The sequence below is a fragment of the Pan troglodytes genome, chromosome 18 (genome assembly GCF_028858775.2).
Source record: "Pan troglodytes isolate AG18354 chromosome 18, NHGRI_mPanTro3-v2.0_pri, whole genome shotgun sequence".
Taxonomy (NCBI): domain Eukaryota; kingdom Metazoa; phylum Chordata; class Mammalia; order Primates; family Hominidae; genus Pan; species Pan troglodytes.
Genome location: NC_072416.2, coordinates 38,743,004 through 38,766,649, shown reverse-complemented (window position 1 = coordinate 38,766,649; position 23,646 = coordinate 38,743,004). Strand labels below are relative to the sequence as shown.

At 37.4% G+C, this 23,646-nt stretch overlaps 1 pseudogene; it reads right to left on the bottom strand.

The window, feature by feature from the left end:
• Positions 1 to 23,646, bottom strand: part of LOC129137301 (putative SLC9B1-like protein SLC9B1P1) — a 52,396-nt pseudogene that overhangs the window by 1,349 nt on the left and 27,401 nt on the right.

Here is a 23,646-nt window from a genome sequence, read left to right as displayed (position 1 = left end):
TGCAGAAAACCACCTTGAAAGAATCTTACAGTTTAGAAGAGGATTTGAACATAAAAGAACTGCCAACAGAAAAAACAAAAACAAAAACCAAACCCATTGACTTTTAAGAGATGATGACGATAATGGTGAAACTAGAAATAATATTTTTATAGTTATATGGCATTCATCATATGTCAGGTATCATTCTTAAAGCTTTCCATTTATCAATTCATTTAATTCTTATGACAACCTTATTATGTGAGGACTTTTATTAGATGATAAATGATTTCTTCCTAGTGACTGAGATTTAATATTATTTCTTTAAAAAAATCCAATTGCCAAGCTGATCTTACATTTGTAAATTAAATTATTTATTTACTCTCCTAATAGCTTCTATTTTTCCAGTCTAATTTTTATCAGTAACTCAAAACTAAGGAACAAGAGAAAGACGATCCTTAGCCAATTTTATTTTAGCAGCAGAGAACGGCAGAAGAGGATAAAGGTGAAAATAATTTAAAATTGAAATTTAAATATTTGTTGATCGTATTTACTTGTGACATTATTGTTATCTATTATTGCTGTTGTGACTCTACTTGTATAAATAATTAATTTTTTATGTCTTGCCAGTTCCTGGAACCAGCTTGATATTCTTTTTGTAGAAGCTAGCCTGGAGCCAGCAGACAGCAATAGGCAGAAGCAGAATAATACTGCAGGACTCGAGTGAGTGGTCTCTTTCCTCTTACCTGCTTTTCTTTTTTCCCTGCTTTATGAAAATTATGAAATAATGAAACAAAATTGCAAGAGTATTGTTGGAAGGAGAGAGAACAGATACTCTTTTTGCAGATTTATTATTCCCTAGAGTAGACATTAAAAATAAAAAGTTATTATTTATATTTCTTGAAGGTAAGATAAAATAACAGCATTGTTTTTTAACTGAGCACCACCATATGCCAGAGAGAGTGCTAAGCACTTTACATGGATTATCTCATTGAATCCTGACAACACTGCTAAGAAACAGATACAGTCATAGACTTCATTGTAAGATGAGAACACTGAAGGACTGAGAGACTAGAAAATAATTTTCCTGAGGTTATAGACAAGTAACATGGTATTCAAAACAGGTACTCTGGCCCTATGAACCTGCTTTTCTAACATGATAATAGAGGTTTTTTTGCATGAAAATTTAGGAGCTTCTGTTTTGGAATAACAACTAAGAAAAGAGTCACAGGAAATTAAGGTATATTATGCTGCCAAGTTAAACAGTCTAACAAGAAGTAGCAATATATTTTAGTAGGAGGAGAATATCCTTGAATAACAGGGCAAAATTACAAGGTTTCCCTTTCCGTTCATTCATCCTTGCAGGCATGCAATACGTATTTGCCTCCTGCATGTCAGGCACTGTGTTAAGTGCCAGGGAGAAATAATGAAAAACAACGGCAACAACCAGACACTGTCCCTGTCCTTACGTAGTCTATCAAGGGGGCGGGGGCAGGGATTTAGCCATTAACCAAATAGTATACAAATAAATGTGTAATTAAAAAAATATATGTGCATTTGTGTGATGGAGTGAGTGGCAAGGTAGGAAAAGTATTTTTTAAAAAATCAATGTGTCTCTATTTTACTTTACTTTTTTTTTGTGACAGGGTCTCACTTTGTCACCCAAGCTGGAGTGAAGTGGCGTGACCTCAGCTCACTGCAGCCTCAACCTCCTGAGTTCAAGCAATCCTCCTTCCTCAGCCGCCAAGTAGCTGTGACTACAGGTGCGTGCCACCACACCTGACTAATTTTTTTGCATTTTTTGTAGAGACGGGGGTTTTACCATGTTGCCCAGGCTGGTCTTGAACTCCTGAGCTCAAGTGATCTGCCTGCCTCAGCCTCCCGAAGTGCTAGGATTACAGGCATGAGCCACCATGCCTGGCCTGTGTCTCTACTTTTTAAAATCATAACATTTAGCTTTGTTATATTCAGCAAAATATAAAAACTCCAATTTTCAGATATATTCTTATTATATATTTTAGGAAAATAACATATTTTCATAAACTTAGGAAGTACTTATTGAAAGAATACTTTTTGATTTCAAAATAATTGCTTTTAAAACTGAGATTTCAAAATGTTACATTGGCTGGGCCCAGTGGATTATGCTTGTAATCCCAGAACTTTAGGAGGCTGAGGCAGGAAGATCACTTGAACCTAGGAGTTCAAGATCAGCCTGGGCAACATAGCAAGACCTCCTCTTTACAAAAAAATCAGAAAGAAAAGGCCAGGTGCAGTGGCTCATGCCTGTAATCCCAGCACTTTGGGAGGCTGAGGTGGGCAGATCACTTGAGGTCAGGAGTTTGAGACTAGCCTGGCCAACATGGTGAGACCCCATATCTACTAAAAATACAAAAATTAGCTGGGTGTGGTGGTGTGCACCTGTAATCCCAGCTACTGAGGCGGCTGAGGCAGGAGAATCGCTTGAACCTGGGAGGTGGAGGTTGCATTGAGCTGAGATCATGCCACTGCACTCCAGCCTGGGCAACAGAGTAAGACTGTTTCAAAAAAAAAAATCTGAAAAAAAGCAGCTGAGTGTGGTGGCAGGTGACTGTGATCCTAGCTACTCAGGAGGCTGATGTGAGAGGATTGTTTGAGCCCAGGAGGTTGAGGCTGCAGTGAGCCGTGATCATGCCACTGCACTACAGTTTGGGTGACAGAGTGAGACCTGGTCTCAAAATGAAAATAAAAATAAAAATAGAAAAAGGTTACATTGAGTTTCTTCGTTTGTTTTTGTTTATTTATTTATTTTTTTGAGATTGAATCTTGCTCTGTCACCCAGACTGGAGTACAGTGGTGCCATCTCAGCTTACTGCAACCTCCGCCTCCTGGGTTCAAGTGATTCTCCCATCTCAGCCTCCTGAGTAGCTGGGACTGGTTACATTAATTTTAATGAATAGTTATGATCAATCAAACATTTAAAAAGTAAGGATAATAGCTCATATTTTGTGATTGGAGTAACATTTTTCATTTTTAATTTTAAAAGCATCAAAACAAAAGCATTAAGCAATAGGCTTAATATGTTCTTACCTGTACTGTAGCTTTGGGCATCCATGCTAAAGCAATAAATATTTTCTCCTTAAAACTAAAACCAGCAAAGCACATCAATAGATATGTGGTTAAAATTCGAACACATAATGCCAAATTCAAGAGCGGCAACAGATATGCCTACAACAGATGAAAACAAACATAAATAACAAAATATTTGTGAAGAAGTGTTCTTTATGCCCAGGAATATGATTTCTAAAACTTTTGAAAGCATTTTAAGGCTATTGTCTCTTCATGTGTTTAATTTTTACATAAAACAATGATAATAAAAAATGAATATGATGGAGGATTCTCTGTAAAGTGCAAGACAGTATCTGATGGTGGAGGTTCCATGAAAAATAAGACAGATGACATTTATACAATTCTGAACTAATAGACTTTTTTTGAATACTTTTATTATTATTAATAATAATTTACTTTTTGAGAAGGATTCTTGCTCTGTCGCCCAGGCTGGAGTGCAGTGGTACAATCTCAGCTCACTGCAACTTCCGACTCCCGGGTTCACGTGATTCTCCTGTCTCAGCCTCCTGAGTAGCTGGGATTATAGGCGTGCACTACCACACCTGGCTAATTTTTGTATTTCTAGGAGAGATGGGGTTCCCCATGTTAGCCAGGCAGGTCTTGAACTCCTAACTTCAAGAAGTGTGCCCGCTTCGGCCTCCCAAAGTGCTAAGTTTACAGGCATGAGCCACCATACCCAGCCAATAGTTTTAAATGAAAGTACTCAAAAAGTGCTGATCGTATCAAATATGTTCCCTCAGGAAAGAAATCTTACATTTATTTCCTTAGATAACTCAGGGAAGATATTCAGGGCTGTCCTTGGTTTAAAAAAGAAAGAGCACACAGTGTAAAGGAAGAGCAATATGAAAATATGACACTGTATCAACATGTGTTTCTGAAGAAGGTCCTTGTAGCCATTCAAAGATATATTGTAAATAAAAATAAATGCATTTATAATTTTCTTAAATATTTTTGAATTTCAAATTTTTTGTGCTCTATTTATTCTTACCAACAATATTTGATTCAAGCAATGAAACAGATACTTCTGCTCCAACTAAACCAATAAGAAGTGGTTGAGAAATATCCCATACATTTGTAATAATCTTTTAGACTTTCATCTATAGAAAAGAGAAATACATTTATAATTATTTTGGCACATAAATATATTTCAGAAAGTTAAGTTCTCCCTCACCTTTTTTTTTTCACTTTTTAAGTATTTTAGAGATGGGGTCTTGCTCTGTTGCCCAGGCTGGAGTGTACTGGCATAATCTTAGCTCACTGTAGCCTTGAACTCCTGGGCTCAAGTGATCCTCTCGCAGTCTCCCAAGTAAAACTACAGGTGTGTACCACCATGCTGGGCTAATTTTTAAATTGTTTATATTGCCCAGGATGGTCTAGAACTCCTGTCTTCAAGTGGTCTCTGGCTGTGGCCTTCCAAAGCACTGGCATTATAGGCATGAGCCACCATGCCTGGCCTAAAGTCACTTAACATTTAATAAATTTAAGACACTTTATTTTAATAAAAATGTTAAACTTAATTAATAAAAACTGAGCACTTCAATAGTTTTACTTAAACACTTAGGTAGAATTTGATTAAAAGAAACTCACAAAGCAATAAAATAATACTATTTGGCCATTTTGTCACAGAATAAGTGATGTCCTTAGGGTTCTAGCCATGTTTCGTATGAGTTCCAGATTTTGTCTCTAAGTTAACTGAACAGAGATAGAACTACATCATGCCTGATGAGAACATACCCAGTTCATGCAAACATTTGGGATCTCAGAAGGAGGTTGGGAAGCCTCCCACTAACAACCATCCTGGAACTCAATCCCATTAAAGTGAATCCTGATATATATAGCATATACTACTAGGAAAAACAATTTGGAAGTCTACTAGGCCTGCTTCCAAAGAACCCATGTTGAATACTTTAAAGTTACTTTTTCCTTAAAACAAAACAAAACATATATTAGATTCTCATTTAGCTGCCTATCCAGCTTCCCTTTCTGGAAACGAATGCCTCCCAGTACTACTTCCCCAATTAAAAGGTTACAGGAAAGTCCCCCTATTGGCCTACATTACTCTGGCTCTTCTCCAGGAATTTGGATGAAGAGATTTCAGTCTCAGTCTGGGTTTAATTTTTTTTTTAAACAGAAGATACATAAGAACTTTGATGTCTCTTCCTTGAGGCATAAACTATCTTTATAACTATTTCCCTTATGACTGTGTTTTCTGATCCCCACTTATTATAGTTTAAAAAAAGAAAAACAAAGAAAAATGATGTTACTACTCTTTACAGCATAATTATCCTGTTTGTTACTTTTAATCTTTAAAACTTGTTTTAGTTCTGTGTCTTTTACCATTTAAAAAAATTCTAGCAGTTTTAATTTTATTTATTGATTTACATTTCATTCATTTCTTTTATAATTATGATTATATAAGAATACTAAGCAAAATGCCACTATGATTTTTGATTAGGGAACTTCTCAAGCTGATTCTAAAATTTATCTAAGAAAGAATATGTGTAGGAACAGCCAAAAAATACTTTAAAAATAAGTATAATCTATATTAGATTTTGACACAGAAAAGTGCAGTGATTTAAAACAGTGGTGTTGGCATAGAAATAGAGAAGTAGGATTAAATAGACTTCAGAATTAATATATATGGGAGAATTTAGTTCATGTTAAAAAACTGAATTATTAATGAATTTGTCAATAAATAAACAATTTGGCAAAAAATGACTGTCTAGTTTATGTGCATATATATGTATGTACATATTCATCACATGCAAGTATATATGTGTGTCTGAATATGTATGTATATTTATGTGTGTGTATATATATATATATATATACACACACACACACACATCAGGCATGATGTAGTTCTATCTCTGTTCAGTTAACTTACAAACTGTATGTGTGTGTGTATATATATATAGTTTGTAAGATACACATATGTATACATGTACAACCTTACCTCACAGCATTCACAAAGATAAATTCCAGATAGATTAAAAGACTAAATGAAAAAACAAATTAAACAAACAAAAACTACCAAAATATTAAATGATAATACACAAAACAGTATACCTTTGTAATGTTTATATGTTATAATCTTCAGTGAGAAAGTCCTTCTTAAATGAGATGCAGAATCCAAAATCAAAAAAGGAAAACCCAATAGGTTTGGTCATAGGAAATTTTACTTTCATACACCAGACACCATAAACAAAGTTGAAGATAAGCAAAAATTGTATGCAATATATACATAACAAAGGATCAGTAGCCCTAACACTAAGAGAAACTATAAATTAGAAACAAAAAAATAAATAACCCAATAAAAATGGTCAAAGAAGATCATAGGTATTTTAAAAAGAATATATGAAGAGAAGCTTACTATACTACTAATCAGAGAAATGTAAATAAAGAATAACAAAATCACATAATTGTAAGAAACTATAAGAATTGGATGGTGAGGTCATTTAATAGTAAAAAGAATAGAACTAGTGATAATATCAAGTGCTGTTGATGAGTTAAGGTATTAGATATTGTTGTGCACTGTTGGCAGAGTGTAAATAACCAAAATTTTTGAAGGGATAATTTAGCAGTGTCCATCAAAATAAAACACAGATCATTTCCAGCCAGGTGTGGTAGCTCATGCTTGTAATCCTAGCACTTTGCAATGTCAAGTTGGGAGGATCCCTTGAGCTCAGGATTTTGAGACCAGCCTGGGCAACATAGATAGAGACACTGTCTCAAAAAAAAAATTATTTCTAGGACTCTATTCCTACAGATGTACCTGTAATCCCAACACTTTGAAAGGCCGAGGCAGGAGTATCACCTGAGGTCAGGAGTTCAAGACCTGCCTGGCCAACATGGTGAAATCCCATCTCTACTAAAAATACAAAAATTTGCTGGGTGTGGTGGTGCGCGCCTGTAATCCCAGCTACTAGGGAGGCTGAAATAGAAGAATCACTTGAATCCAGGAGGTGGAGGTTGCAGTGAGCCAAGGTTATGCTACTGCACTCCAGCCTGGGTGACAAGAGTGAAACTGTGTCTCAAAAAAAAAAAAAAGACATGAACAACACTGTTTATGACAGCACTGTTTGTAAATAACAAAAAGTGGAAACGATCTTAATGTCTATAAATAGAATACTGGTTACTTAAAAAAATGTAAAGGGGTTCGATATTTGACAGTGGTGGGGAATAAAGAAATCTTTTACATTTTATTCTATATGTTTTATTCTTTTACAAGCATTTCTATTTTTGTTATTTATTTGTTTATTATTATTTTGTGTGTGTGTGATGGAGTTTTGCACTTGTTGCCCAGGCTGGAGTGCAATGGCATGAACTCAGCTCACTGCAGCCTCCGCCTCCTGGGTTCAAGCAATGCTCCTGCCTCAGCCTCCTGACTAGCTGGAATTACAGGTGCCCACCAACACGCCACCATGCCCAGCTAATTTTTGTATTTTTAGTAGAGATGGGGTTTCACCATGTTGGCCACGCTGGTCTCAAACTCCTGACCCCAGGTGATCTGTCCACCTTGACCTCCCAAAGTTCTGGGATTACAGGCATGAGCCACCGTGCCTGGCCTTTTACAAACATTCTTCATGGATTAATTGTATAATTAAAATTTCAATGAATAAAATAATTAGATTGATATAAGTAATATAATAATATTATATAAAACTTGGGAAAAAGAGAAACCTGATGTGATTAACTCGACTTCTGATTCCACATTAGTATATATCCAGCTGCTTTTCCTAAATATTTTATTTCCTCGATTGATTCATACACTTTCTTGAGGATAGCAAATCTTTTGGAATATTTTCCAACCAGAATGAGGGGATTTCCTAAATATATGTAAAAAATTCAGTTGTCTTAGCCTTTAAAATATAGCATATTAAAAATATTCACCTTTCTTGGGACCATTTTGTCCCTGCAATGAAACTCAACACTAGTGTGCATAATCCTCCAGATCCATGTAAACCAATACGTTGGCTGCCTAAGACAGCAGAAACACATGTAGTCAAAACAAGGAATCCTCTCTTCAACGTAAGTTTTTTCTAGAATTAGATAGATATTTAGAAATTAGTTTATATTAAATATATAATACAAGATTTGACATTATCTATTGTATATGTTTGACCCTTTGATATTATGTCTTTAAATGTTATATTAACTGTCTAAAATTTTGATTTTTTTTCTCACCATACATTTTAGTAGACTTACTACCAAGTAACAAAATTTCCAATTAGTAACATTTCATCTTCTGCCACATCTCTGATACTAGTATCAGTAAAATGGTTTAAGTATTACTTTAAGTGAAGAAGAAAAGAGACCCATAAAATATCCAGTTTCATATAACATATCCAATGAATTCTTAAAAAATATTTGAATTACTCTTTGGTCAATATGTTACAGCTAAATTTGGATGGAAATTACAGAAATAAAAAAGTAATGGCATGTTTTCCTTTAAGGCAGGAAATGTCTAAGTTTGAGTGTTGCCTTTGTCAAAGGATAGCAGGAGTGAATTTCAGTCAGAAAATATGCAGAAATAAATGGGAACTTATCTCCCCCTAAAATGTTTAAGGGGAAATTATCAAACATCAATTGGCAATTTAGTAGAGAAAGGGAAAGTATAATTCAGAGGGATATTCTGCATTAAGTATATTTTTTGACATTCCTTATTTGCCAAATCAGGAAGCAGAGACTTTAATCAAAGCCATTGACCTGTATCAATCACTGCTGTGCTCAGTTTTAAATACAGAGTAGGCATTGGAGGCTAGTTTTAGAAAAATAGAGTTAAGTATTAAATTTCATGGATCTTACCAAAGTTTAATATTTTGAAAAAAATGTCTAATACTATACTTCTATAAAATAGATTTTGTATTTACCTGGTCTTCACTTGGAAAATATCGAACAAAAAATCCCAAAACAATTCCTGCCAGCAGACTAATACATACGTTCCTTATAGAGACTATGGCATTATTAAGCATACCACCTGTAGGGGCACACAATAAAAAAAAATTCACAAAGAAATATTTTCACATACACTACACATCAGAAAAGCAAATCTAGGTGGTTCATGAAGAAAAGTAAGCATTTTATAGAACAAATATGTGCAAATGGTCTTTTTATAGTGACATGTATGAAAACACATAGATCTATTTAGTACATTAACTATATACTCTCAAATAATTTAATATATGCACACAACTCAGAAATGTCCATTATATAAATAGGCCAGAAAACAAAGACTTAACAAGCACAAGATGCTTCCCTTACATAGCCAGTTTAAAAGACAGATTGAGGTAGTCCAGGCGCAGTGGTTCATGTCTGTAATCCCAGTGCTTTGGGAGGCTGAGGAGAGTGGATTACATGAGGTCAGGAGTTCAAGAACAGCCTGGCCAACATAATGAAACCCCATCTCTACTAAAAATACAAAAATTAGGTCAGCATGGTGGCACACAACTGTGGTCCCAGGTACTCAGGAGGCTGAGGGAGGAGAATCACTTGAACCCGGGAGGCAGAGGTTGCAGTGAGCTGAGATCGTGCCACCACACTCCAGCCTGGGTGAAAGACTGAGGCTACACCTCCAAAAGAAAAAAAAAAGACTAAGTGAGGTACAAGAATGGAGAGAGACCGAAACACTTGTGGCACTTAGCATATGGCTGGTAAGGGCTATATTAACAATTCTTCTTTGATGTACTATATGAAAAAAAAACAAATGATTTTAACATGAAAAGAACAATGTAATAACAACATAAAAAATTTTGTTCCAGGGTCAGTCCTAGAAACATTCAAGGGTCATTTAAGATTTCAGTATATTTAAGTTTCTGCTTTTGGTGAAGAAAAAAGAAAAGAAAATACAAAAGATTCCAGTATATTTTATATTAATTAATATTAATATATCCATACTTGTAGTTCATTGTAATAAGTAAAAAGCAAAAAATAAAAAAAACAGAATGAGTCACACAAATAGTTCAGTTAAGCTCTGGGTAGTGGATTCAATATAGTACGTAAGTATATTTTTAGATATATTTTCTACTAAATATAACAGGCAGTACATGGTGGGCTCACACCTTTAATCCTAGCACTTTGGGAGGCCAAGGCAGAAGGATTGCTTGAGCCCAAGAGTTGAGACCAACTTGGGCAACAGAGTGAAACCCCATCTTCACAAGAAAATAAGAAATTAGCCTGGTATGTGGTGTGTGCCTATAGTCCAAGTACTCAGTAGCCTGAGGGAGGAGGTCCCTTGAGATCAGGAGTTTGAGGCTGCACTCTAGCCTGGCTGACAGAGCAAGATCCTGTCTCAAGAAAATAAAATATAATAAAAATAAAAAATAATATAAACAGAGTGATGTCAGCCAGATGGTGGAATGGGAAGCTCCAGACCTTGATTCTCCATAAAGATACCAACTGAAAAACAATATATGGTCTAAAAGCCTTTATGGAGTTCCATAAACCATTAAGAAGTTGTAGTAGTACAGACAAGTGCAAAGCCAAGAATAGTGGCATTGAACAGATAAGAAAAGCTGTTGCATTATACTGATGATACCCCTTCCCCAAGCTCGAACAGGTTGGTTTGGCTGGGAAGCACTCAACTTGCAGCTTCTCCATTAGCAGGGAAAGGGAAGACTGAAACGGAATAGTTTTATGAGGTTACCTGAAGCTCTCTCACTCTCTCTAACTTGACGCCCAACTGGCATACTTTGGATGCATGGGAGCCACTGGGAATAAAGGAGAGGTCAGAGATGATGCAGCACCAGGGAACCTGCAGTACCACAGACAGATACCAGAAGGAGCAACAGCTCCAGAAAAAGAAACTGGCAAACCTCTACTTGGGATGTTGCAATGTATAAACCCAAAGAAGACGCATTCCCAGAAAGAGTTTGAGAGGCTGCTGGAACCTATAGCCATGCTGATTCAGGTATGAAGGTCTTCTGTATGAAGCCAGCTGATAAAAACTGGGAGAAGTGGCAGTTTTTTCAAATGCCCAAATATTGGCAAAAATAAATAAAAAATAAAAAATAACAAGACATAAGAAGAAACAGAGAAACCTGATGACTACATTAAAGGAGCAAAATAAATCTCCAGAAACCAACCCTAAAGAAATAGGTAAATGAGTTACCTGACAAAGAACCCAAATTAACTCTCTTAATGAAGCCCAGTGACAACAGAAATAGACAACTAAGTGAAAGCAGGAAATAATTCATGAACAAAATGAAAATATTAACAGAGATAGAAACTAAAAAAAAAAAAAAAAAAAAAGGAACCATACAGAAACTCTGGAGCTAAGGAATACAATAGCTCAATTGAAAAATTCACTATCGGAAATCACCAATAGACTGTGTAACTGCCCAATGGGTTCACCTCATGCCCTGCTTAGAGAGAGCTGATTTATCAAGACAGGGGAATTGCAATGGAGAAAGAGTAATTCAGGCAGAGCTGGCTGTGCGGGAGATCAGAGTTTTATTATTACTCAAATCAGTCTCCCTGAGCATTCGGGGATCAGAACTTTTAAAGATAATTTGGCAGGTACGGGCTTGGGAAGTGGGAACTGCTTATTCATCAGGTTGGAGATGAAATCATACGGGGTTGAAGTGATGATGTTTTCTTGCTGTCTTCTGTTTGTGGGTGGGGTGGCAGAACTAGTTGAGCCATATTACCAGTCTGGGTGGTGTCAGCTGATTCATCCAGTGCAAGGTCTGCAAAATATCTCAAGCACTGATTTTAGGTTTTACAATAGTGATGTTATCCCCAGGAGCAATTTGGAGAGGTTCAGACTCTTGGAGCCAGAGGCTGCATAACCCCTCAACTGTAATTTCTAATGTTATAGCTAATTTGTTTATCCCGCAAAGGCAGACTGGTTCCAGGCAAGAAGGGGATCTTTTTGGGAAATGGCTATTATCAACTTGGTTTGAGAGTCAAACCATGAACTGAATACCTTACCAAAATTAGTTCATCCTACTGCCAGGAATGAACAAGGACAGTTTAAATGCTAGAAGCAAGATGGAGTTGATTAAGTCTGATATCTTTTGCTGTCATAATTTCTTCAGTTATAATTTTTGCAAAGGCAGTTTCATAACATCAAGCAGAAGAAAGAATCAGTGAAATGGAAGACTAGTCATTTGAAATTATGGAGTCAGAGGAGCAAAAGGGAAAAGGAGTGAAGAGTGAAGACAGCCTAAGAGACTTACAGGATGCCATCAAGCAGACCAATGTATGCATTATGAAAGTGCCAGAAGGAGAAGAGAAAAATAAAGGGGCAGAGAGCCAGTTAAAAAAATAATGACCAAAAACTTCTCAAACTTAAAGAAGGAAATGGACATACAAATCCAAGAGGCTCAAAGAACTCCAAGTTGGATAATTTGCAAAAGACCTACAATGAGACACATTACAATCAAACTGTCAAAAGTCAAAGGCAAAGAGAGAATTTTGAAAGGAACAGGATCAAAGCAACTTGTCACATACAAGGGAGATGCCATATGGTTATCAATGGAATTCTCAGCAAAAACTCTACAGGCCAGAAAAGAATGGGATGATATATTAAAAGGGCTGAAAGAAAAAAAAAACTGTCAACCAAGAACTGTATAGCCAGTAAAACTGTATTTCAAAAATGAAGGACAAACAAAGAGTTCCCCAGAAAAGTAAAAGGTGAGGGAGTTGATCACCACTAGACCTACCTTACAAAAAACGTTAAAGGGAGTCCTCCAAGTGGAAATGAAAAGGCATTGGATAGAAATACAAAAGCATACAAAATATAAACTTCTTTGGTAAAGGTAAATATATGAGTGAACATAGAATCCTTTAATACTCTAATGGTGGTAAGCAAAACACTTTTTTTCCTTTACTTTTTTTTCTTTTTTTTTTTTGAGACAAAGTCTTGCTCTGTTGCCCAGGCTGGAGTGCAGTGGTTTGATCATGGCTCACTGCAGCCTTGCAGTCCTAGACTAAAGCAATCCTCCCACCTCAGCCTCCCGAGTGGCTGGGACTACAGACATGCACCACCACACTCAGATAATATTTTTAAATTTTTAGCAGAGATAAGGCCTTGCTTGTCTCAAACTCCTAGGCTCAAGTGATGCTCACATTCTGGCCTCTCAAAGTGCTGGGACTACAGATGTGAGACACCACACCCAGCCTGTAATTCACTTTTAATTGAAGCATAGAATTTAAAAGGTAAAAGCATAATATTACTGTATTAAATTATGTGAATAAACAATATAAAATATATATTGTGTGACATTGATAACAAAGTGAGAAGGAGGTGTAAAGAAGTAGAGTTTTTGTATGTTATTAAAGTTAAGTTGTTGTCAATTTAAAATAGATTATTATAACTATAAGATGTTTTCATGTAATTCTACAGTAACCACAAAGAAAAGACCTACAGAAGATACACAAATAAAAATGAGAAAGGAACCAAAGCACGTCCCTACCAAAAAAAGAAATCAGTGAAACATAAAGGGAGGCAGAAAGAGAGGAAAAGTGGAAAAAAAATACCTGCAAGACATGTATAAAACAGTGAACAAAATGACAATAGTAAGCCCCTCCCTATCAGTAACTACTTTAAATGCAAATAGGCTAATTTTCCAATCAAAAGACAAAGAATTGGCCGAATGGATTAAAAAAATCTAAATATATACTATATGCAAGAGACTTATGTTAGATCTAAACACACACAAAGGTTGAAAGTGAAAGGATGGAAAAAGATATTCAATGCATTTGGTAACCAAAAGAGAACAAGGATGGCCATACTTAGACAAAATAGAGTTTAAGTCAAATAATAGCACAAGAGACAAGGATATTACAGAATAATAAAAGGGCCAATTGACTAAGAAGATATAGCAATTATAAATGTATATGCAACTAACAGTACAGCATCTAAATATATGAAGCTAACATAGACAGAATTGAGGGGTAACATAGATAACAACATCATAATAACAGAAAACTTCAATATTCCACTTTCAATTATGGATACAATAACCAGACAGAAGATCAACTGGAAAACACAGAACTTGAACAACATTGTAGACCAATTGGACCTGTCTGACATATACAGAACACTTCACCCAATAATAGCAAAATATGCTTTCTTCTCAAGTACATACCAAGACTTTTCCAGGATAGATGGCATGCTAGTCCACAAACAAGTTTTTAAAAATTTAAGAAAACTGAACTCATACCAAATATCTTTTCTGACCACATTAAATGAAATTACAAATTCATAGCAGAAGGAAAAAGGAAAAGTAATAAATATGTGGAAATTACAAAAATATACTCTCAACCAATTGGCCTGTGTGGTTAATATTAATTGTCAATTTGATTGAGGGATGCTCAGATGCCTGATGAAGCACTGTGTGTGGGTATATCTGTGAGGGTGCTGCCACAGGAGAATGATGGATGAGTTAGTGGACTGAGAGAGAAAAACCCATCCTCACTGTGGGTAGGCATCATGCAATTGGTTGCAAGTGTGACTAGAACAAAAAGGCAGAAGAATGGGAACATTCAGCTTGCTTGGATTTCTTTTTTATGCACTTTCTCTCTCTTCCAGAGCAGTTTGCCTTTTTCTCCTCTTGCCCTTGCACATCAAACTCTAGGTTCTTTGACCTTTGGACCCTGGGACTTGCATCAGTAGCCTTTTGGGAGCTCTCAGGCCTTGGGCCTCAGACTAGTGGCTGCACTGTCAGCTTCCCTGGTTTTGAGACTTTCAGATTTGGACTGAGCCATGTCACTGGCTTCCTTGGGAGCCATGCTGTAAGCTTCTCTCATTTTCCAGCTTATAGATGGCCTATTGTGGGACTTTGCCTTTGTAGTTATGTGAGCCAATTCTCCTTAATAAATTATGTTTCATATACATGTAAATATATTCTCTTTTAGATGCATGTATATGTATCTCTATTATCTATTATCTATATCTATATCTATATCTATATCTATATCTATTTCTTATTGGATCTGACCCTCTGGAGAACTCTGATTAATACATAGTCAAAGAATAAGTCACAAGGAAAATTAGAAAATGTCTTGAGACAAATAAAAATGGAAACACAACATTCCAAAGCTTGTGGGATGCAGCAAAATGAATATGAAGAGGACAGTTTATATATCTAACTACCTACCTTAAAAAAGAAGAAAGATCTAAAATCAGCAACTTAACTTTACACCTCAAGAAACTGGAAAAAGAAGAACTCAACCCAATGTTAGCAAAAGGAAGGAAATAATAAAGTCTAGAGCAGAAGGCCGGGTGCAGTGGCTCACGACTGTAATCCCAGCACTTTGGGAAGCTGAGGCAGGTGGATCACCTGAGGTTGGGAGTTCAAGACCAGCCTCAGCAACATGGAGAAACCTGTCTCTACTAAAAAATACAAAATTAGCCGGGCATGGTGGTGCATGCCTGTAATCCCAGCTACTCTGGAGGCTGAGGCAGGAGAGTCACTTGAACTGGGAAGCGGAGGTTGCAGCGAGCAGAGATCACGCCATTGCACTACAGCCCGGGCAATAATAGTGAAACTCCATCTCAAAAAAAAAAAAAAAAAACCTAGAGAATAGAAAAAACCCAATGAAACTAGTAGTCATTTCAAAGTTCAACAAAATTGACAAATCATTAGCTAGAATATTTAAGAAGAAAATAATGAAGACTCAACTTCTTTTAGGAACAAAAGAGAAGACACTGCAACAGATATTTACAGAAATGAAAACGATTCTAAGAGTCTACTATGAATTATTATATACTGACAAGTTGGATAACCTAGGAGAAATGAACAGATTCCTAGTAACATGCAAGTTACCAAGACTAAGTCACAAAATAAAAAATCTTAATAAACCTATAACTAGTAACTGAATCAGGAATCAAAAACCTCCCAGCAAACCAAATACCTGATAAGGGGTTAATATCTAAAATATATACAGAACAACAACTCAATAACAAAACAACCTAAATGAGAAATGGTCAGTTGACTTTGCTATGGCCCAAATGTTCTCCCAATATTCATATGCTGGAGCCTAATATTCAATGTGATAATATTAAGAGGTGGGGCATTTTGGAGATGATTAGTTCATGAAGTCATAGCCCTCAGAAATGGGACTAGGGCCTTTATAAAAGAGGCTTAAGGGAGTTTGTTTTCCCTTTTGAACATGTGAGGACACAGAGAAGGTGCTATGTATAGTGAATATAGTGACCTCACCAGTCACTGAGTCTGTTGTAGCCTAAATCTTGGACTTTTCACACTCCAGAATGCAAGAAATAAATTTCTGTTGTTTATAAATTACCAGCCTAAGGTATTTTGTTATAGCAGCAGGAATGGACTAAGATAGACTCGAATAGACATTTTTTCAAAAAAAAAATACAAATGGCCAACTAGCATATCAACCCAACACTACGTGGAAGCTGCCAAGCCTTGGGGATTGAACTCTGAAGCAACAGCCTGAGCTGTACGTTGGCTCCTTTTAGCCATGGCTGGGACACAGGGCACCAAGTCCCAAGACTGCACAGAGCAGCAAAGATCTGGGCCTGGCCCACAAAACCATTTTTTCCCTCCTAGGCCTCCAACCCTGTGACAGGAGGGGCTGTTGTGAAGAACTCTGACATGCCCTGGAGAAAATTTCCCCATTATCTTGTCAATTAACATTTGGTTCCTTGTTACTTCTGCAAATTTCTGCAGTAAGCTTGAATTTCTCCCCAGAAAATGGGTTTTCTTTTCTATCACATCATCAGGCTGCAAATCTTCCAAACTTTTATGCTCTGCTGCCTTTTAAACATAGGTTCTAATTCCAAACCATATTTTTATGAATGCATAAAACTGAACACTTTTAAGAGCACTCAGGTCATAAATTGAACACTTTGCTGCTTACAAATTTCTTCTACCAGATGTCCTGGATGGGTTCCAAGATGGCCAAATAGGAAGAGTTCTGGTCTGCAGCTCCCAGCATGATCGATACAGAAGATGGGTGATTTCTGCACTTCCAACTGAGGTACCTGGTTCATCTCATTGGGACTGGTTGGAGAGTGGGTGCAGGCCCATAGAGGGTGAGCTGAAGCAGTGTGGGGCGTCGCCTCACCCGGGAAGCACAAGGGGTTGGGGGATTTCCCTTTCCCAGCCAAGGGAAGCTGTGACAGGCTACCTGGAAAAACAGGGCACTCCCGCCCAAATACTGCACTTTTCCCAAGGTCTTAGCAACTAGCAGACAAGGTGATTCTCTCCTGTGCCTCGCTCAGTAGGTCCCACACCCATGGAGCCTTGCTCACTGCTAGCGAAACAGTCTGAAATCCATCTGCGAGGTGGCAGCCTGGCTGGGGGAGGGGCGTCAACCATTGCTGAGGCTTAAGTAGGTAAACATAGCGGCCAGGGAAGCTTGAACTGGGTGGAGCCCACCGCAGCTCAACAAGGCCCATTGCCTCTAGACTCCACGTCTGTGGGCAGGGATAGCTGAACAAAAGGCAGCAACTTCTGCAGACATAAACGTCCCTGTCTGACAGCTCTGAAGAGAGCAGTGGTTTTCCCAGCATGGCATATGAGTTCTGAGAATGGACAGACTGCCTCCTCAAGTGGGTCCCTGACCCCTGTGTAGCCTAACTGGGACACACCTCCCAATAGAGGCTGACAGACACCTCATATAGGCAGCTGCCCCTCTTGGACGAAGCTTCCAGAGGAAGGATCAGGCAGCAATATTTGCTATTCTGCAATATTTGCTATTCTGCAATATTTGCTGTTCTGCAGCCTCTACTGGTGATACCCAGGCAAACAGTGTCTGGAGTGGAACTCCAGCAAACTCCAACAGATCTGCAGCTGAGGGTCCTGACTGTTAGAAGGAAAACTAAAAAACAGAAAGGAATAGTGTCAACATTAACAAAAGATCATCTACACCAAAACCCCATCTGTAGGTCAACAATATCAAAGACCAAAGGTAGATAAAACGAAAAGGATGGGGATAAACCGGAGCAGAAAAGCTGAAAATTCTAAAAATCAGAGCACCTCTTCTCCTCCAAAGGATCACCACTCCTTGTCAGCAATGGAACAAAGCTGGACAGAGAATGACTTTGACGAGTTGACAGAAGTAGGCTTCAGAAGGTTGGTAATAACAAACTTCTCCGAGCTAAAGGAGGATGTTGGAACCCATTGCAAGGAAGTTAAAAACCTTGAAAAAAGATTAGACGAATGGCTTACAAGAATAAACAGTGTAGAGAAGACCTTAAGTGACACAATGGAGCTGAAAACCATGGCACAAGAACTTTATGACTCATGCACAAGCTTCAGTAGCCGATTCAATCAAGTGGAAGAAAGGGTATCAGTGATTGAAGATCAAATAAATGAAATAAAGTGAGAAGACAAGGTTAGAGAAACAAGAGTAAAAAGAAATGAACAAAGCCTCCAAGAAATATGGGACTATGTGAAAAGACCAAATCTATATTTGATTGGTGTACCGGAAAGTGATGAGGAGAATGGAACCAAGTTGGAAAACACTCCTCAGGATATTATCCAGGAGAATTTCCCCAACCTAGCAAGGCAGGCCAACATTCAACTTCAGGAAATACAGAGAACAACGCAAAGATACTCTTTGAGAAGAGCGATTCCAAGACACATAATTGTCAGATTCACCAAGATTGAAGTGTAGGAAAAAGTGTTAAGGGAAGCCAGAGAGAAAGGTCAGGTTAGCCACAAAGGGAAGCTCATCAGACTAACAGATGATCTCTTGGCAGAAACCCTACAATCCAGAAGAGAGTGGGGGCCAATATTCAACGTTCTTAAAGAAAATAATTTTCAATCCAGAGTTTCATATCCAGCCAAACTAAGCTTCATAAGTGAAGGAGAAAATAAAATTCTTTACTGACAAGCAAATGCTGAGAGATTTTGTCACCACCAGGCCTGCCTTACAAGAGCTCCTGAAGGAAGCACTAAACATGGAAAGAAACACCCGGTACCAGCTAGTGCAAAAACATGCCAAGTTGTAAAGACCATCAATGCTAGGAAGAAACTGCATCAATTAATGGGCAAATAATCAGCGAATATCATAATGACAGGATCAAATTCACACATAACAATATTAACTGTAAACGTGAATGGGCTAAATGCCCCAATTAAAGGACACAGACTGGCAAATTGGATAAAGGGTCAAGACCCATCAGTGTGCTGTATTCAGGAGACCCATCTCATGCGCAAATTCACACATAGGCTCAAAATAAAGGGATGGAGGAAGATCTACTAAGAAAATGGAAAACAAAAAAAGGCAGGGGTTGTAATCCTTGTCTCTGATAAAACAGTCTTTAAACCAACAAAGATCAAAAGAGACAAAGAAGGCCATTACATAATGGTAAAGGGATCAATGCAACAAGAAGGGCTAAGAATCCTAAATATATATGCACCCAATACAAGAGCACCCAGATTCATAAAGCAAGTCCTTAGAGACCTACAAAGAGACTTAGACTCCCACACAATAATAATGGGAGACTTTAACACCCAACTGTCAATATTAGAAAGATCAACAAGACAGAAGGTTAACAAAGATATCCAGGACCTGAACTCAGCTCTGCAACAAACAGACCCAACAGACATCCACAGAACTCTCCACCCCAAATCAACAGAGTATACATTCTTCTCAGCACCACATCTCACTTATTCTAAATTTGACCACATAATTGGAAGTAAAGCACTCCTCACCAAATGTAAAAGAACAGAAATAACAACAAACTGTCTCTCAGACCACAGTGCAATCAAATTCAAACTTAGGATTAAGAAGCTCACTCAGAACTGAACAACTACATGGAAACTGAACAATTTGCTCCTGAATGACTACTGGGTAAATAACAAAATGAAGGCAGAAATAAAGACGTTCTTTGAAACCAATGAGAACAAAGACACAATGTACCAGAATCTCTGGGATACATTTAAAGCAGTGTGTAGGGGGAAATTTATAGCACTAAATGCCCAGAAGAGAAAGCAGGAAAGATCTAAAATTGACCCTCTAACATCAAAATTAAAAGAACTAGAGAAGCAAGAGCAAACACATTCAAAAGCTAGCAGAAGGCAAAAAATAAGATCAGAGCAGAGCTGAAGGAGACAGAGACACAAAAAACCCTTCAAAAAAGCAATGAATCCAGGAGCTGGTTTTTTGAAAAGATCAACAAAATTGATAGACTGCTAGCAAGACTAATAAAGAAGAAAAGAGAGAGGAATCAAATAGATGCAATAAAAATGACAAAGGGGATATCACCACTGAGCCCAGGGAAATAAAAACTACCATCAGAGAATACTATAAACTCCTCTACACAAATAAACTTGAACATCTAGAAGAAATGGATAAATTCTTGGACACATACACCCTTTCAAGACTAAACCAGGAAGAAGTTGAATCTCTGAATAGACCAATAACAGGCTCTGAAATTGAGGCAATAATTAATAGCCTACCAACCAAAAAAATGTCCAGGACCAGATGGATTCACAGCTGAGTTCTACCAGAGGTACAAAGAGGAGCTGGTACCATTCTTTCTGAAACTTTTCCAATCAATAGAAAAAGACAGAATCCTCCCTAATTCATTTTATGAGGCCAACATCATCCTGATACCAAAGCCTGACAGAGACACAACAACAAAAAAAGAGAATTTTAGACCTATATCTCTGATGAACATTGATGCAAATATCCTCAATAAGATAGTAACAAACTGAATCCAGCAACACATCAAAAAGCTTATCCACCATGATCAAGTTGGCATCTCTAGGATGCAAGACTGGTTCAACATACGCAAATCAATAAACGTAATCCATCATATAAACAGAACCAAAGACAAAAACCACATGATTATCTTAATAGATGCAGAAAAGGCCTCTGACAAAATTCAACAGCCCTTCATGCTAAGAACTCTCAATAAACTAGGTATTGATGGGACGTATCTCAAAATAATAAGAGCTATTTATGACAAACCCACAGCCAATATCATACTGAATGGACAATAACTGGAAGCATTCCCTTTGAAACCTGGCACAAGACAAGGATTCCCTCTAGCACCACTCCTATTCAACATAGACTTGGAAGTTCTGGCCAGGGCAATCAGGCAAGAGAATGAAATAAAATGTATTCAACTAGGAAAAGAGGAAGTCAAATTGTCCCTGTCTGCAGATGACATGATTGTATATTTACAAAACCCCATCATCTCAGCCCAAAATCTCCTTAAGCTGATAAGCAAATTCAGCAAAGTCTCAGGATACAAAATCAATGTGCAAAAATCACAAGCATTCTTATACACCAATAACAGACAAACAGAGAGCCAAATCATGAGTGAACTCCCATCCACAATTGCTTCAAAGAGAATAAAATACCTAGGAATCCAACTTACAGGGGATGTGAAGGGCCTCTTCAAGGAGAACGACAAACCACTGCTCAACAAAATAAGAGGACACAAACAAATGGAAGAACATTCCATGCTCATGGATAGGAAGAATCAATATCATGAAAATGGCCAAAGGTAATTTATAGATTCAATGCCGTCCCCATCAAGCTACCAATAACTTTCTTCACAGAATTGGAAAAAAACAACTTTAAAGTTCATATGGAACCAAAAAAGAACCTGCATTGCCAAGTCAATCCTAAGCAAAAAGAACAAATCTGGAGGCATCATGCTACCTGACTTCAAACTACACTACAAGGCTACAGTAACCAAAACAGCATGGTACTGGTGCCAAAACAGAGATACAGACCAGTGGAACAGAATAGAGCCCTCGGAAATAATACCACACATCTACAACCATCTGATCTTTGACAAACCTGACATAAACAAGAAATGGGGAAAGGATTCCCTATTTAATAAATGGTGCTGGGAAAACTGGCTAGCCATATGTGGAAAGCTGAAACTGGATCCCTTCCTTACACCTTATATAAAAATTAATTCAAGATGGATTAAAGACTTAAATGTTAGACCTAAAACCATAAAAACCCTAGAAGAATACCTAGGCAATACCATTCAGGACATAGGCATGGGCAAGGACTTCATGACTAAAACACCAATAGCAATGGCAACAAAAGCCAAAATTGACAAATGAGGTCTAATTAAATTCAAGAGCTTCTGCACAGCAAAAGAAACTACCATCAGAGTGAACAGACAACCTACAGAATGGGAGAAAATTTTTACAATCTACCCATCTGACAAAGGGCTAATATCCAGAATCTACAAAGAACTCAAACAAATTTATGTGAAAAAATCAAACTACCCCATCAAAAATTGGGCAAAGGATATGAACAGACACTTCTTAAAAGAAGACATCTATGCAGCCAACAGACACATGAAAAAATGCTCATCATCACTCGCCATCAGAGAAATGCAAATCAAAACCACAATGAGATACCATCTCACACCAATTAGAATGGCGATCATTAAAAAGTCAGGAAACAACAGGTGCTGGAGAGGATATGGAGAAATAGGAACGCTTTTACACTGTTGGTGGGAGTGTAAACTAGTTCAATCATTGTAGAAGACAGTGTGGCAATTCCTCAAGGATCTAGAACAAGAAATACCATTTCAACCAGCCATCCCATTACTGGGCATATACCCAAAGGATTGTGAATCATGCTGCTATAAAGACACATGCACACATATGTTTATTGCGGCACTATTCACAATAGCAAAGACTTGGAACCAACCTAAATGTCCATCAACGATAGACTGGATTAAGAAAATGTGGCACATATACACCAAGGAATACTATGCAGCCATAAAAAGGATGAGTTCATGTCCTTTGTAAGGACATGGATGAAGCTAGAAACCATCATTCTGAGAAAACTATCACAAAGACAGAAAACTAAACACCATGTGTTCTTACTCATAGGTGGGAATTGAACAATGAGAACACTTGGACACAGGGTGGGGAACATCACACACTGGGGCCTGTCATGGAGTGGGGGGAGGAGGTGATAGCATTAGGAGATATATCTAATGTAAATGACGAGTTAATGGGTGCAGCACACCAACATGACACATGTATACATATGTAACAAACCGGCACAGTGTGCATATGTACCCTAGAACTTAAAGTATAATAATAGAGGAACTATGACACTCTCCTACATACCATATCTGTACAAAAATTATAAATTTTAGATAACCATCCAGAGATATTTCTCTAATTCTTGGAAAAAATATCAACATTGAAAACATCAAAAAAATTAAACAGCTGTTTCTTCATCCAAAAAAAAAAAAAAAAAGAACGATAGGGAATCCTCCCTAACTCATTTTATGAGGCCAGTATCATCCTGGTACCAAAACCTGGCAGAGACACAACAAAAAAAGAGAATTTTAGACCAATATCCCTGATGAACATCGATGCAAAAATCCTCAATAAAATACTGGCAAACCGAATCCAGCAGCACATCAAAAAGCTTATCCACCACGATCAAGTGGGCTTCATCCCTGGGATGCAAGGCTGGTTCAACATATGCAAATCAATAAACGTAATCCATTACATAAACAGAACCAAAGACAAAAACCACATGATTATCTCAATAGATGCAGAAAAGGCCTTTGACAAAATTCAACACTCCTTCATGCTAAAAACTCTCAATAAACTAGGTATTGATGGGACGTATCTCAAAATA